The sequence below is a fragment of the Nelumbo nucifera genome, chromosome 2 (assembly GCF_055504915.1).
Source record: "Nelumbo nucifera cultivar China Antique chromosome 2, China Antique-T2T, whole genome shotgun sequence".
NCBI lineage: Eukaryota > Viridiplantae > Streptophyta > Magnoliopsida > Proteales > Nelumbonaceae > Nelumbo > Nelumbo nucifera.
The window spans coordinates 93,473,037-93,491,413 of NC_142650.1; the positions used below are offsets into that span (position 1 = coordinate 93,473,037).

Here is an 18,377-nt window from a genome sequence, read left to right on the forward strand (position 1 = left end):
TGGAGATCAATATACAAATTATAGTTTCGTAGAAATGCAGTTTTTGTCCATATTGGATTTGGATGATCACACTATCATCCCTAGCCTTTTATTTCTGATTATTTGCTATTTATTCGCTGATATTATTGTGAATCATAACCAAGAATTTCAGATCATTACCTATGTGAATTGATGCATGTTTTAGACACTAAACCCTAGGCTGATCTGACGTAGTTTTGGTTCAATCTTGTTGGATCGAACCCATGGTTCCTTGAGATCTGATCACATCCCCTTGGATCATGGTGGGTTTGATGGCCTATTGCATAGACCAATTCGGCCCATACTTGAAAACCCCTTTATGTTAGAATAAATCAAGACTAGCCCATTTCAGCATGGACTGCTACATTGGCCGAACTGTTTTTTGCAATTTAGCCCATATACCAAGATAAATTATTAGATAACTTGGTCCACTGATGTGATAATCATGTGTTAATCTAAATGGATATGAGTTTTACAAGTTTTAAATCGATATAGATTAATTATGTATGTGTGTAATGTGTTGAATGGATGTGATTCGTTCATGGGCCATAAGTGCTTGGCCCATGTATTGACTTGTGTGGCTCTCCACAATCATCATGGCTGAATGCACATTATTTCCATGATGCCCATGGATCATTACATGATCTATTTTTATAATGGGTCCCTTCGATAGTTTCCTCCCCAAGAGAAACCTCACGGGAACCCTATCCCATTAAGGGCCCATTTGAATCAGACTTTACGAAAGTCAGTGGGAGCCAGTATGGTATGACCTAAATTTGACCTATGGACTGGTATACATGTTCCCTCATGATTAATATAAGTGCAATGAGATAGGGAATATCATAAGACAATTTCTCTAAAGGCTTTTCATCATTAATATGAAAACATGCTGAATTGGTGGGTGGAGATGCACCATGAAATTGGGCTATCTATTTCATTGAGATAATTAGTGGAATTGCTTCATGAGATGAAAGGGGCGTCATAAACTAGTAGGAGGGGCCTATCCTAAAATAAAACACTCTTCCATTGTACCTTAAGGCTCCCAATGTGATAGGTTTGCACTTACCAAATAGAAAGGTTTAACCTAAAATGGCAATAAATCTTGTCTAATGGAGCCCAAAGGGAAAGCTCATTGGATGGGTGGATATGTAATCCTTTACAAAAAGTGATGGGTTATGCAACTGAAACAGTTGGCCCCATGCACCTATGTGATTTCCCACATTTCCAGGGACATGAATTGTGTCCTCGTCATTGAGATAAGAGAGAAATCTCAAAGATGAACAAATGGAAATGGAACATAGATAAAAGTCCATTCTATGAAAGATAATATGAAACAATATTATGGTCATGGACTAATTAATCGTGCCTTTTAACAAAAATGGCACACAGACAGTTCACTAAATTGTTAGATGATAACAAATTGAAAGGACCCAATTGTGTAGATTGGTTTCGTAACTTGAACCTAGTGCTCACATCAGATAAATTGGACAAGGTTTTTATAAACCCAACAATGGAACATCTAGGTGATAGGGCTTCTAAGACAAGGAGGGAATATTTAGAATGGAAAGAGAAAAATTCTCTCGTCCAGTGTTATGTCATAGACTCCTTAGAAAATCCTATTTAAAGACAATTTGACAAAATTGATATCTGCAAAGATATCCTAGATAGTCCAAAAACCATGTATGAGGAGTAAAATCGTTCTGCAAGACAAAAGGTCCTCAAACTGTTGATGAGCATGAGGATAAACAAAAGCTAACCAGCTCATAATCATGTCATACAAATAAAAGGTTGTATAAATGAATTGGAGGATCTTCACTCCCAACTTGACGATGACACCAAGATTGATACCGTCCTGAACACACTACCCTTATCCTTCAATCAGTTTGTCATTAACTACAACATGAATAAATTAAAAGTTAACTTGTGGGAGCTTAGCAATATGTTGCAAAGAGGCAAAGAACTAATTAACAAGGATAAGCCAATAGCCATGCTTGTTGAAGGTGGCAAATCTGGTAGGAAGAAAAGGGTAAAAAGAGGTCTCAAAAAAAGAGAGGCAAATTAGAAATGCAGAAGAGCAATAAGTCATCTAATAAATGTCACTTCTATAAGCAGATTAGGCATTGGAAGAGGAATTATCCTTAGTATTTGGAATCCCCAAGAACAAAGAAGGTAATTCCGAATCTCTTGCCATAGAGATCAATAAATTGGTCACTTCTTCATCCTAGTGTATTGACTCTGGGGCTTTCGTTCATGTATGTAACACATTGCAGAGGTTTAAGGAAAGCAGAAGGCTGAATGATGATGAGGTTGTGCTTAACTTGGGGACGACTGCAACTATTGCAGCTATTGCTAGAGGAGCAATAGATTTAATTTTTAGAGATGGAATTGTTACATTAAAATATTGTCTTTATGTACCTTTACTTAGAAAAAATCTGATTAGTTTCTAAGTTGTGTAAGGATGGTTATTCTATTTTGTTTAGTAATAAGATTACAATTAAATTGAATAACAAATTCGTTAGTCACAAAAAGCTTGAGAATGGATCATTCTCTAAAAACAAATGTAACCGAAACTGTATCGGAACACATCCCCAAGAAAAGAGCACGGGATATAGTTAATCCTATGTGCCTATGGCAGTACTGACTTGGCAATATTAGTATAGAATGTACCACAAGATTGGTGAAGGATGGTCCTCTAGATTTTCTCACTGTGGAAGATCTACCAATTTGAGAACCTTGCCTCCAAGAAAAAATGGCAAAAAGGCCATTTACATGTAAGCCTCAAAGAAGTACGGGCACACTTGACCTAATACATACTATATGTAGTCCCATGAATGTTTAGACACGAAACCAACACTGTTATTTCATAACTTTCACCAATGATTATTCTCGATATGGTTATATGTACCTAATGAGACATAAATCTAAATCCTTTGAAAAGTTCAAGAAATTTAGACAATAAGTTGAGAAATAGTTGGGGAGACAAATCAAAACCCTTCAATCAAATCAAGGAAGTGAATATCTCTCTAAAGAATTCAGGGACTACTTAAAGGACAATGGGATTATATCACAATTATCTCCTTTTGCTACATCACAATTAAATGGCATAAGGGAGAAAACCCACCCCCTAGGTGAAAACAATCAGTTGTAAATGGAACTACAAGAGGAAGAAGGGCCCTGATGGAAAGGTTGAGACCTATAAAGCTCAACTTGTAGCAAAAGGGTACACTCAGAAAGAAAGAGTCGATTATGAGGAGACCTTCTCGCCTGTTGTCATAATTAAATTAATCTAAGCCGAAACTCAAGGTTTAAGACTTTGGATTAGGCTTCGATCAATCCTCATCTTGATCCAACCTACCCAAGTTGCACGCATCGTAATATTCGTAATTGGACTAGACCAAACCGAGTGCAACCCATGCATGCATTACTTTTGGGTTTTTTTAACATTTTTTAAATAGTATTGAAGCCAAATGAGGTATGAGGGATGGGCTACCCCCATTTAGTGTAATTTTGATAATGTATTACCAGTTTTTAAGGTTAACTGGCCTAGCCCGATCCACACCTTAAGTGTAACAATATTTGTTTGGGCCTACAGGCTTGCCCATGTTAATTATAAAACCATGATTTTCTTACAAATTAAATTTTTTATTTAATTCTAGTCTATTATAAAAAACATATAACATTTCTATATATATTAATATAAAATTTCTTATCTAAATAATATATAATAATGTTTAGCATATATACATATATCTTACAAGTTGAGTTTAGTAGGGGTTGCTTAGCTTGAGCCCTATCCGCTAGGGTCGTCATTGGATTTCGAAAGTTCAATATCCAATTAGGCTTCGAATTCGATTATCCTAGATTTGGATGCTAGAACTTAAAACTTGCATCTGGTTAATAATTCAACAGGATGTGGATTTGATCCCATCCAATTAGATTAAAATTCACATCTAATAAAAATTTATTATTTTGTAGATATGTAGTATAATTATGTATAGACATAGATATTATGTGTAATTATATATATGCACACTTATACTTTAAAATTCAAAATCCAACCTAATAATAATCAAGTGTGGATGTAGGTCTAGATTTCATAATCGGATGTTGATGTGGATGCAGCTGGATTTGATTTGAATCCAATCCGTTTACAGCCCTACTACCCACATTATGTGCGACCTTGGTGCAAATCTGACCTAGACTTAACTCAAAAGAAAATAGTTGCTTGAGCCAGAAAACTTATAGATCTAATCGGGTTATGTTAAGCTATAAATAATTTGTTACTTTTTATTATTAATTTTAATTATCTTATAAATACTAATTTGGATTAATTTTTTAATTTTTAATAGTTGCTAAATAAAATCTGCTAAAATTTAATATTATTTATTAACTTTAGAAATCTGTTTTATTAATTCTACAGCCTTACTACTTGCATTATTTGTGGGCTTGGTGTAGATCTAAGCTAGACCTAGATCAAAAGAAAATATTTGCTTGAGTCCAAGGTTGGGCTAAGATATAAATGGTCATCCCTCAGAAAATATGGAATGTAAATAGTTTATTTTATTATTTTTCATTATTGCTTACTTTTTATTATTAATTTTAATTATCTTATAAATATTAATTATATTTAAATAAAATTAAATTCTATTTTAGTTTTTTAATTTTTGAACTACTAATTAATTTTTATTAATTATAGTAATTAATTATTAGGTTTCAAATTATATATAGATTACTATTATTATTACTGTTATAATTATATATTAGTATTATTTATATATTTATTTTTATTATTATTATTATTGTTATAATTGTATGTATTCAAAATATCTTGTATTGTGTATCACATGTTATGGGTTTCTAGATCAATTAGAGTTATTTTCGAAAATAGGTCAACACATACCCATTTAGCTTGTCTTCTCCAAATGAGTGATAAAACAAGTTCGATCTATATTTTAAATTTTCATTAATTTGTTTATCATTTTTAATGGATCCTCTATTTTATATAAGTCTCTTGTGTAGTATGGGCACTATACACAGTAAAGTCTCAACTCATAAAAATTAATTAATTAAAAATACATTAATACAAAGTACAAAGTACAACATTAAAACACAGGTTCTATTTGCAATATATTGAATCCATGCTTAAATCATAATATTATTAAAACTATCAATCGATATTTTTTGTATTTAAATTTTTTAGTTTTATTAGTATTTATTAAGTTTGATTTTTAGGTGGAATTGAAATATTTTTAATATTTATTAGTTTTAAGTGGAAATTTAGTGGAGTTTTTTTGTCTTATGTTTGATTGTTTAACCTCAACCTATTTATGTTGCATTATTATTCACACACTTCCTCTCTCTCTCTCTCTCTCTCACTTAAATGTCTTTTTCTAAATATAATAATAGCATGCATTAAAATAAGAGGCAATGGAAACCCCAAAGGTCTCTCTCTCTCTCTCTCTAATAGTGTACAGATTTATTGATTTAATCAAAACAGACAATGATTACTTTTTATATTTTTAAAACAAAACAAAATACTCAAAATACAAAAGATAGAGAAAACAGATAAATAGTTTCTTTCAAATGAGAGACATGCTAACATGGACTATCCAATATTATATATACATACATATAGATAATATTTTATTTGAGATTCAGTATTTATTATTTTATTCTATAATCATATCTAATTTAAAAAATTAAGTCAAATTTAATTTGTAATTTTAACGTTTTGATAATAACTTTCATTTGAATTAGGAAATTGAATTACAAAGATTAATATAGCCCCATATACTTTAGAGTGGAATTTTTTAGACAGCCATATATCTAATTTGGACCCATATCTCACATTTTCTAAGAGTAAACAAACATGTGTGAGGAAGAAAACTTCTATTCGAGAGAAGAAAGTATCCACTTCTTAGATACTGTAGTTTGAAGACTTTAATATGTACACATATATTAGATTAGGTGTTTTTTCTAAGAAAATAAAGTAAGAATTAATTATCAAAACATGGGGGCGACAAATACAAAGCTCTACAATATATGTATGCGATTTCTTTTTTATTTTTTCACTCTAACATTTGCTTTCCTTTTAATACCCAAATAGGGAAAATCTATGATGTGGAAAAGATATGGTATGGGAAGAGTTCTGATCAATCAAAACCCACCCATGAATTTTGATAAATAACACCTTATTGGCTACTAGGTTTATGATTCCAGTTAACTGGTCAAAAGTTTTTTAGATATGATATCTTTTCCATATCATAGTTGAACCCAAATAAATATACTTCAAATGCAAAGGAGTAGCAAGCGGTAGAAAAGTAAATACCTTCACAAGTCTTGCCTAGGGAAAAGAAGAGAAAATACTCTTTACGTTAATTTTCCTCTAACTCCACGTCAAAACACTCAACTTTAAATCTACAAAAGAATGCCATCTTATAAAATGTAATTCCACTTTTGGACTGAACTAATGATAGGAAGATTTAGAAAATAATTAAATTATAATGTTAAAATATAGGAATCTTTGTTTGAAATTCATTTTATAATATTAAATATATTATAGGTTTTTATAATATAAAAATATTTAAATTTATACATAATAGATTCTACATGTTTGTACGTGTATAATATATATAACATAAAATACACTATTTTCAATTTGTAATACATTTCTATCTAATTGGAATTTTATCATATATACATATATACATATAACTTCTACAATTTTCTGTTTCTAGTTATTCTTGACTCCTCAATTTCCTTGGATTTTGCAGGTGCCAGACTAGGTATAATGTTACTTCTCTCTAATTATTTTCTATACTAGGTTTTGAAGAAAAGACAAATAAAGAAACGTAAAGAAAAATTTTATAAAAGAAATGGTGGCTTGTTGTTAGAACAACAAGTTCTGTCAAGAGAAGGCAATGTTGAGAAAATAAAAGTATTTACAGTAGAAGAATTAGCAAAGGCAACTGGTCAATATAATGAAAATCGAGTTCTTGGTCAAGGGGGACAAGGCAGGGTTTATAAAGGCATGTTGTCAGATGGTAGAATTGTGGCAATTAAGAAATCCAAGATAGTTGATGAAAGTCAACTTGGGCAATTCATAAATGAGGTTGTCATACTTTCTCAAATCAACCATAGGAATGTGGTTAAATTGTTAGGTTGTTGTTTAGAGACAGAAATTTCATTACTAGTTTATGAGTTCATCTCTGCTGGAACACTTTTCTATAACATTCATTATCAAAGTAAGGATATCCCATTCTCATGGGACAACCGCCTAAGAATTGCAACAGAAGTTGCAGGAGCAATTGCCTACTTACATTCAGCAACTTCTACACCAATTTACCACAGAGACATAAAGTCTTCAAATATCCTCTTAGATGACAAAGGTAGGGCTAAGGTGTCTGATTTTGGGATTTCAAGGTCAATTGCAATTGATAAAACTCATTTAACAACTATGGTACAAGGGACCTTTGGATACATAGACCCTGAATATTTTCAGTCAAATCAATTCACAAAGAAGAGTGATGTTTATAGCTTTGGAGTTGTTCTTGTAGAGCTCTTAACAGGGGAGAAGCCAATTTCTTCTACTAGGCCAGCAGAAGGAAAAAACTTAGTGACATATTTCATTTCTTCAATAATGGAGAGCCATCTTTTTGATATTGTTGATGCTCAAGTCCTAAAAGGTGGTAGAGAACATGAAATCTAAGTAGTTGCAAACATAGCAAAAAAATGTTTGAATTTAAATGGGAATGAAAGGCCGACAATGAAAGAAGTTGTATTGGAGCTTGAGGGATTGAAGAGGTTTGAAGGATATTCTCAAGTTCAACATAAAATTCAAGAGGTCGAGTGCATCATAGATAAGCCACTAGGTCTATAAGATACATGTTCAACTTCAACAGGATGTAAAAGTTTGGAGAATAATGCCATATCACAACTTGATGTACAACAACTACTGCATGATCCAACCTTTTAGTCATCTTTCTTAAGTAGGATAAAGATATATACTAGAAATATTGAACTTGTGTAGTTGTTAAAATGTAACATGTTGTGTATTTATATTGTATGGACATAATGTTTTAGATATGCATCATGTAGACTCTCTCATGCTTATGTTTACTCAAACTTTCTTATGCTTATGTGTATACATGCCCTTGTTGCTTCACTACAGTTGTGTTTTAGGCATACCAGTTAGCTATATAATCCATATTTGACACTAATAAATTAGGGTATAAATGGTATCTTGCAAATTTTTGAGCCTTTAGATGGTGGGGTTGTTCACCTACTCTCTTTTAATAGCTTCTAACCAATTAGGAATAGGCTCTGAAAGTGCCATGAGTTAACCCACCATTGTATCAATTGAATTCTTTTAATTGTGTCATGATAATAAGTTAGCTACTGTATTTTTTTCACCTTTTTATATTCAATAGGAAAATCAAGCCCATGAGCTTATAGAGTCATATTTGATGTGTAGGATTTGTGATTTTCTGATTCCACAAATACATGATACTTCTCTTGTCCATTTTCACAATGAAATGGTGGCCCAAAAGATAATGTTGCCATTTTTGATAGTAAATAGCAAGGTGTAAGCATCCAATTTTTGCCCGGTTCCCTCTTTAACCCACTTCTCACATTTTGGGTGCCAGATCAAACCCTACCAATGTCTTTAGAGCATGTCAAAACCCTAAAAAACCAAATCCAAAACTCAAATACCCTCAAATCCACTGTTAAATCTACATGATTCGCTTTTGATAGTAACGATTGTGCTACATCACCACACTCATAACACGGTCAGACTCCACCATATGAATCAAAACCCTAACACGATTAAACCCTCCCAACAGTCATGTAATTTAAATCAATGCTAGTATACCAAGTTTCAATCTAAAATTTTCGTATTTGTCCATTCATCAAATCAAGATTCCATCTTGAACCACCTCATTGGCCAAAACACCCACAATTCAGATTTCCTTGATTCCAACACCTCTGAAATCATCAGACACTCACTCCAATTAGACACCAAGGACATTAAGATACCCATCCACCAAATTCTAGACCTTAAAATCCCCATTTTTCCCTCTATACCAAACATTCAAAATCGACCAATCTCATTGCTCATTAGTTTCAAATCCAAGATCTCTATCACAACACCTCCCCCGAGACACTTAAACCTTCCTAAAACCTCCATCAGACCCCTATCTACCATCCACAAAATTTTAGACCTCAAAATACCCATTTTTCCCTTTGTCCAAAAAGATTCTGAATTGATTATCCTCATTGGCCGCTACTCACCTATTTCAAGATCTTAATCATGGCACACTATCTGAGACCTCCAAATTTTACCAATACCTCCATCAACCTTCTGATTGACCATCGACCCAATTTTGACATAAAAAATACCTATTTTACCCCTAATCTGAAAAGATTCTAAATCAACCATACTTATTGGCCATCACTCTCTTATTTCAAAATCATCATTTTGTGCACCTTTTACAACACCCAAACTTTTCCAACACCTTCACCAGCCTCCTAATCAATCACCCATCCAATTTTAGACCCTAAAATGGCCATTTTACCCTCTACTTAACAGGATTCCAAATTGACCACTCCCATCACTTGATACTCTCCAAATTCAAGAAATCCATCGTCATACATCATCTGACACCTCTAAACCCCATCAAAACCTCTTGATGTGTAGGATTTGTAATTCTCTGATTCCAAAAGTACTTGATACTTCTCTTATCCATTTTCACAATGAAATGGCAGCCCAAAAGATAATGTTGTCATTTTTAATAACAAATACCAAAGTGTAAGCACCAAATTTTTGCTCGGTCTCCTCTTTAACCCACTTCTCACACTTTGGGTGTTGGATCAAACCTTACCAATCATTTTAGAACATGCCAAAACCCTAGCAAACCAAATCTAAAACTCAAACACCCTCAAATCTATCATTAAATCTACAAGATTCCCTTTTAATAGCAATGATTGTGCAACATCACCACGCTCGCCATATGATTAGAGTCCATCATATGAAACAAAATCCTTGAACAACTAATCACACCACATTTCAACCCTAAAATCCTTAATTTCACTATTCATCCATAAGAGACTCTATTTCAATGCATCTGACACTGATAATTTTCGAGCCTAGAACATACGATCCACACATCCCTAAAACGATCAAACCCTCCTAGCCATGTAATTTAAATCCATGCTAGTATACCAAGTTTCAAACTAAAATCCCCTCATTTACCCATCCATCAAATCAAGATCGCATCTTAAGCCCCCTCATTGGCCAAAACACCCACGACTCAGATTCTCTTGATTCCAACACCTCTAAAATCATCAAACACTCTAATTAGACTCCAAGGACACTAAGATACCCATCCACCAAATTCCAAACCTTGAAATCCCCATTTTTCCCTATATACGCAAACATTCCAAATCGACCAATCTCGCTACACATTAGTTTCAAAATCATAGATCTCTATCACAACACCTACCCCGAGACACTCAAACCTTCCTAAAACCCCCACTAAATTCTAAACCTCAAAATGACCATCTTGCCCCTTATCTAAAAAGATTTCAAACCAATTATCCTCATTGGTTACTACTCTCCAAATCCAAGATCTTTATTAAGATAATCCATCCAAGGCCCCAAACCATATTAAAACCTCTATCAACTTTCCGATCAACCATCCATCCAATTTCATATCTCAAAATACCCATTTTGCGCTTCATCCAAAAAGATTTCAAACTAATAATCCTTATTGGCCGCCAATCTCCAAATCCAAGATCTCCATCATGACACCTCCATCAGACCTCCTATCGACCATCCACCAAATTTCTGACCTCAAAATATCCATTTTTCCCTTCATCCAAAAAGATTATGAATTAATCATCCTCATTGGCCACTACTCACCTATTTCAAGATCTTCATCGCAGCACAATATCCAAGACCTCCAAATTTTACCAATACCTCCATCAACCTTCTGATTGACCATCCACCCAATTTTTGACATCAAAATACCTATTTTACCCCTAATCTGAAAAGATTCTAAATCAACCATCCTTATTGGTCGTCATTCTCCTATTTTAAGATCTTCATTTTGTACACAGTTTACAACATCTAAACTTTACCAAAACCTTCATCAGCCTCCTGATCAACCACCCATCCAATTTTAGACCCTAAAATGCCCATTTTGCCTCTACTTAAAATGATTCCAAATGGACCACCTTCATTACTCGATAAATTCCAAATTCAAGAAATCTATTGTCATACACCAACACCTATAAACCCCATCAAAACCTCTTGATTGATGATCTATCAAATTCTAGACCTTAAAATGGCCATTTTATCCTTCACTTAAAAAGATTCCAAATGAATCACCATATCGCTTGATACGCCTCATATTCAAGTTATCCATCGTCATGCATCATTTGACACCTCCAAACCCATCAAAATCACCCAATTGATGATCTATTGCATTTTAGACTCTAAAATGACCATTTTACCCTTTGTTTAAAATGATTCCAAATGGACCACCCTCATGGCTCAATACTCTCCAAATTCAAGATATTCGTTATCATGCACCATCCAACCTCAAAACCTCCCAGTCGATAACCCAACAAGCTTTAAACCCTAAAATGACCATTTTATCCCTCATTTGAAAAGACTCCAAATCGAGAGTTCTCATCAGACATAATTATCCAAATTACAGATTTGCATCGCAATATGCCCTCTGATACACATACACCATGCCATCACCTTCTTGGAGGTCCTGATTGACCATCTTTCATTTCCTATACCCAAAATAACCATTTTATTCCACCAAGAAATATCCCAATATCTTCAGCAATGCCTTTTTATATAATTCTTGTATTGTTTCAACCTGAAAAACAAAGAAAAAAAATATAAAAATTAGATTGTTTGTTATATATATCAAAATGAAATAAGTAATCCCAAATTCAAACATTTTACAAATATCTAAGGTTCATATGTTTAAAGACTAGTTAAAGACATAAAAAGAACCTAAGAATTCTACTTTAAGATAATCCAAAGTGAAAACACTTAGATATGGAAGTGGGTGATGGATTGAATTGTGCACGAATTCATAGATTTACATTTGGCCATGAGTCTATCATTTTTAGATTTTTCATAAGAAAATCTTTTTGATTTTAAACAAAATTTCTTATAAATTTCTCAATTTGCTTTGTGGGATTTATTGATTTGAGGTATACTTTATCTCAAGGGTGCAAAAAAGGACCTATAAATGCACCAGTAAGTAGTGGCTTGGTATAAACAAATGGCTCTGAAAAAAGCAAGAGGAAAGGCTAATATGGTTTGTAATTTCCAGAAGTAAGCTTAGAGCTTGCAATTGTTTTAATTTTCAGTTAATGGAAGTTCCAATATAGCCTTCTCTAATAGTTGAATAAATAGGGGAGGAAGATATCATGTACCATTTTCATGGATGTATATAGGACGGTTGTCATAAACTTGTTTGGAATACTCCAACACGCCTTGTAGACTAGATGCTTCATTGGGGAACTGAGCTTACCAATATCAGATAACAAGGTGAGAGTTAATTGGTTGGTGCACTCCATCATATATAGTAAGCTGCAGAATATGCAAGTTTAAAGTAAGTTCCATGGTTTCAATTAAAACCTACTAGAGAAACACCAAAGTTTGAATCGTCAAGTAACTACTACACCAAAGGATAGCCAATAGAAGGATGATAGTCAAAGCTATCAATCTGTCTTAATCAAGTTTCAATAAAAAGTCAAGTTTTGCGTCTGAATTGCACATTGGAGTTTAAGTTTATGAGTTTGCATTGACTCTGACATATATTTAATTTGCACTTTGTTCATCTGAATTAAGTCAGCTTACCTTTAAGCATCACAATCATGTATTTTATAAAATCTCTTTGATCAACATTGAAGCTCTCTGAGTGTTGTTGACTTGTTGTGATTGAGCCCAATGAAGTCATATGAGCCCTTAATTTGTTTAAATTGATTTAGGGCGAAAGAAGGGATCCTTAAGCAATCAATCTTCCTCACAGCTGCAGGGTAGTCTCCAAAAAATAAAGGATCCTTAAGTCCTCCGGCAGATGATGCATGTGCAAGCAAGATATTATGTGTAACAATTTATGGCTTTGTAGTTAATTTCCAATTGTGCATTTAATCCAAAAAGGTGAACAACGCCCAGGTGGAAACACTACACTGTCGTAACCTTCGGAGGCAAAGACATTGGGATCATTCAAAGTAGGTTCAATGAGACAATCTATCATCAAACTCTCTAAAGTACACATCTGCATAACGTGTAAAATCATTCCTACATCCATATAGGGATTGACATTATCATACTCATTATTTGATATTCAGTTTTACATTTGATGAATGATAAATTTAGTATCAACGAGATATCATATGGGGGTGAGAAAAACTACATAATCTTTTGGCTAAGCCATACACCATACTCATCTTCAAACACTAAAGATAGGTAACAGTTGTTATCTTATGTGCTTGTACAAAATGAGTAGGCGGGATCCTTCTTTTCATTTAGTCTGGTTCAACAAATATGTCCAAGGGATATTGTGGTATGGAAAATATGTGAAGCTTTTCTTGTTATTCATACCCTTCAAGCCTGAACGAAATTAATGTACCTTTATCAGTAGTCTGGCCTTCTTCTGATGAATTTGAGTTGGGTGGGCCCTGTTCCAGGGTATACACCATCAGACTTGCATTTTCATAAAAGATGGTGATGCTTAAATCATGAGGGTCAACTTGCTATCCACCTGCCCACAGACCTTCAATCTCTATGGTCGCATGTTGAATGGCCTCTAGTCCTAAATTATTTGACAACCTATCTCGGTGTGGGAATTCTCTTAAATGGAAGCTAAATTTTTAAAGACTGCAATCTCCATGAGGTTTTGCCACATAGTCCAGCCTAGGATCACCATTCAAACGTCCCAATAGGAAGGTCTAATTACCTAGCCTAACACATGTACTTTCATGAGAAAGAGGATACTTGTTACTTCTGTAGCACAAAATTAATCACAGGATGCTGGTGAAGATGATAGTTACAGCTAGACAAAACACTCAAGGCAACTAGTTCAAAGAGATATGATGCTTACTGTATTATCCCAAACCAGAAATGGAAGGCTGTACTAGCACCCAAACCCATAGGTGGGGTCCTTTCTATGTCCGAATTAAGATTCATGCCTAGGCAGACTCCATCCTTCAAGTATTGTCTACAAAAAAGGGGCTATTTTCCCAATCAATCCACTTGAGGATAGGTCCCTGCTTATAATACATAAATAAATCCATTAATAAATGAAACTAATTTATAATGATTTTGTAATATACACATCATAAAAATGGAATTAATTAGTCCTAAAGTTTGTACAACACTTACAGTAGTATGATGCTGGGGGAATTGTAGTTATCATAACTGCATTGCAGACCATCCCAAGTGTAACTCTGGGAGGCATGCATCTCCTTGCCAGTTTCTCTTCACACCATATGTTTCTTTGATATTCAAAATGGCATCAACTAATTATTTTTCCACAAACAAAAAGAAAATCAAACTCAAATACTATAAAACATTAAACAATAAAAGGAATATTGAAGCAAAACCTATGGTACCCGGATACTCTATAGTGTTAGATACTTCAATTTCTAGTGTAAATTCCATACCCTATACCTTTTTCAGCATGTCCTTACCGTATCCAGGTAACATGTTGAACCATGAAATGTAGTTATCTTACACCGCTTCATCCAGGTATGATTTTAATGCAGGACTAAAACCATGAATCATGGCCTTCAATGTATTGTTGTGGCCCCACCACGACTTCACATCATCTAATTCATGGTGGTGCTACAAAATTACATCAAAGGTTTTGATGTCATGGTTTGGTGCAACGCTAAGACAATCAGTTGTAACAAATTAAAAGTGGTTTGCCATATTAGGGCCTATCCTAAAGCAAATTAACAATATTTGGTACTGGTATGATAGGGTCGTAGCGCTAATCTAAAACAAAGAAATCAAACCTTTGATGTATTGCCATGGCCAATGCCTTTTTGGTAGGGCCACTGTAATACAACTAAGACCATGATTTTCGGCTTTAGCCCTACAATACAACAGTACAATGGCCTAACTTATATGGTTTTTTCATTGTCCAATGTTCCAGTGGCATATACACCCCACATCAGTCATCTAACTCAAGTCAAATAGTATTGTCACACAACAAACAAAGATTGAACATCTGGCTGCTAGGATAATAATTAAGTTGGCTTCATATTTCAATTGTATAGATATTTAGAACTTTAATTATGAAGGTTCCAGATCTTGGGAGGAACGCTATCTTGCACATAAAAAAGGCAAGGTGTGTTGGCAAGAGATTAATTAGAGTAAGCATTATTTTCTTTGAGATCAATCTGATTAATTCAGATCGACATGTGCCGATCCCCGGTCTCCCAACTTCATACTTGTTGATAGAACTTGATGCCGCATTCTCGAATTGTCAAGGATTACAGGCACGGTATCAGAGATGAGGTGCAAATCATACAAAGAGTCCATGGAACAAGAGCTTGCTGCCCACCTACGAGATGAGATCAGACATCTTCAGATTGTGGACAAAAATAAATTTCTACGTATTTGTTTGCAAAATTAGGAGAAATATATAGTTGTAAAAAGTTACAATTGCAGGGGGAGGGAAACTCTCTCTTCCTCTAAATTCGCATTTTTGGACTGATGGAGGATCCCTTTCTTATTATGTATTGGATTACTACACATCCTTGAAGGCATTATAAAAGTCATTGTTAACTGCATTATAATTTTGAAGTGATTCAACTAACAAAATCAAGACTTCTAATTCTGGAGGAGGGGAGCCATTGAAATTTCTCCAACCTAAACAACTGAAATATTAGTTCTCAGCTCCATGTAATAAGCAAATCGGCCAAAATTGTTAGCTAAGGCCTAGGGGATTAACAAGTGTCTTTCAGGTCAAACTGAAAGAGTAATCAGCAAATACCACAAAATGGGAAAGCAATGAAAAGAAAATAGGAACCTGTAAAGTTCCAACCCATAATGTAGAATTGTAGATCTTGAACTCTCTTAAATAATGTCTACTGTATCTAGAACTACAAGCGTGTTAATTAAATACATTAGAGATATCAAAATAAGGAGGACCTATTAAAAATGTAAGTCAAAAAATCTATCAATGACTCAAGTCTAGCCCAAATAAGATGATTAAAATATCAATTTTTTGAAGTAGGAGCGAAAGATAAACAAAACCTTAGATGTTGAAAAGAAATTACCTCCAAAGGAACAAGCCTTCTTCAGGAGCACCTCTTAGGCTCAACTTTTGATGACCCAAACCCTTGCAGGAACCACAATGTTTTCCTGGGCAATTAATTAAATCTATTCCCCCAATACGAATACTTCTCCAACCCATAATTTCTGTCTTTCTTCAGTCCCCTCACATTAACTAGGGTTCTTGCAGAGGAAAAAGAGAACCCTAACGTAGAATTGAAACTGAAAAATAGCTAAAGAAAGGCAATGGCTGACGGTCATGGAGATGACCAGCAAGAGGATTTGACATCTAGGTTTCTGTTTACTTTTTAGGATTCTGTGAATCGCCATTGAGATGCAGAGAATCAAGAAGCTCTCAATGATGAAAAGAGTGAGCGCTTACTCCAGTATATTCATCATCATGCCAGTCCACTAGAGATAGAGAGAGATTGACAACAATGGGTACGTAGCACTAATGGCTGTCATTGGAATTTTGGGGGCCTCCGGTTAAACCTGTTGGTAAGAAAACGAAAATGAAAGAAGACAAAGGCCTGTTAGATGATTAAGTAATTGTTTTAACAATACTTTAGGTTATTTGGTAACCCATTTTTTCAAGTCACTTATTATGTTTTTAAGTACTTATTGGGGTGGGAATATTTGGTAAGCTATTTCCTCATAAATGCTTATATTTATTCAATTGACAATTTTAGCCCTTACTTATCTCATATTATATACAATACTTTTCAATAATAATAATAATAATAATAATAATAATAATAACTAAAATTAACAGTAATAATAATAATAATAATAATAATAATAATAATAATAATAATGATAATAATACGATGAACAAGGGGAAGGTTGTCACCGCTACAACTCCCCTATTCTCCCTTCATGCGATAAAGAGCGTCAACAACCTCTCCTTAGTCTCTCTCTCTCTCTCTGTCTCTCTCTCTCCCTCTCTCTCCTTTTCTTCTTCTTTTCCTTTGTTTTTGTTCTTCTATAACCATTGAACCACGAACAAGACACTATTCATCTTCCTCTCCAAAAGAGAACCAGTGGCGACTAGATCGAGCTCTGTTTCAAAGATGTGAGATCGAGCTACGAGCTCTGTTTTAGAGATCTGAGATCGAGCTACGAGCTATGTTTTAGATATTTGACTTCAAAGCATAGAGGAAAGAGGCCAAACGGCAAGTCCACTGGCCACGGTTCCTCACCACCGATCGTTGCCAGTGACCTACAACTGGTGCGCCATTGCTGCTTGGGTTTGAAGATCGAATGAGTGGAGAAGGGGGAGGTATTTTAGTCATTATACAAATTTGTTAGGGACTGGTTCGTCCTAATATTTTGGGGAAGTACTTCTTCAAAAAGTACTTAAAAAAAGATAGCTTGAAATCACTTTTTTAAAGAAATGCTTCTTAAAAAAATACTTTTTTCCCACTTTTTTACCAAACACCCATAAATACTTGAAAACCACTTAATGTGTGGTCACATGTCTTAAAAAAAGTACTTCTTAAAAGAAGTACTTATTAAAAATGTTCTCAAATAGGGCAAAACTAGAAAATCAAAAAACGACATTTATGGCAGCTCTCAACAATGGTGGGACGAGGGAAAACTAAAAAGGAGAGGGATGAGGCAAAAGAGCAAAAAAAGGAGAGGAAAACCCATTTACTTGATTATGCGTGAGCCCGCCACAAAGACGAAATAAATTTTAAATACCAAAATAATTATAGCGGGTAATACATAACTGCTACTAATGGAAGCACTACAGCAAGACGAATAATTTTGACCAATAGCGGCACTTTTTGGTAAATGCCGTTGGAAGGGAGGTGTATAGAGGCAGATTTATTTCCGCCGCAATGAAATATGCAGCTACACTACAATATTCTTGTAGTGACTACCCTTTTCAAGCACCCTAGAACACCTATGGAAATTTTTGTTACAAAATTTTTCATTTTATCCTTTGTATGAAGATTCTGATTCGTGCGATCTTGTTAGTTGAGATAAACCCAAACATCTTGAGATTTAGTCCTAGCACTTGAATCTTGCACATTACACCCCTTAG

At 34.2% G+C, this 18,377-nt stretch overlaps 1 long non-coding RNA gene and 1 pseudogene across 1 annotated transcript; one reads left to right on the top strand and one right to left on the bottom strand.

The window, feature by feature from the left end:
• Window positions 1-1,918: 1,918 nt before the first annotated feature.
• Window positions 1,919-8,164, top strand: LOC104612028 (wall-associated receptor kinase-like 1 pseudogene; annotated as a pseudogene).
• Window positions 8,165-11,933: 3,769 nt separating this feature from the next.
• On the bottom strand, window positions 11,934-14,645 carry LOC148802527 (uncharacterized). The gene is made up of 3 exons (XR_016082928.1): window positions 14,432-14,645; window positions 14,151-14,316; window positions 11,934-13,076 (listed from the first exon to the last, which is right to left on the bottom strand). It is a non-coding gene; the product is annotated as an uncharacterized LOC148802527 (long non-coding RNA).
• Between the last annotated feature and the right edge of the window lie 3,732 nt (window positions 14,646-18,377).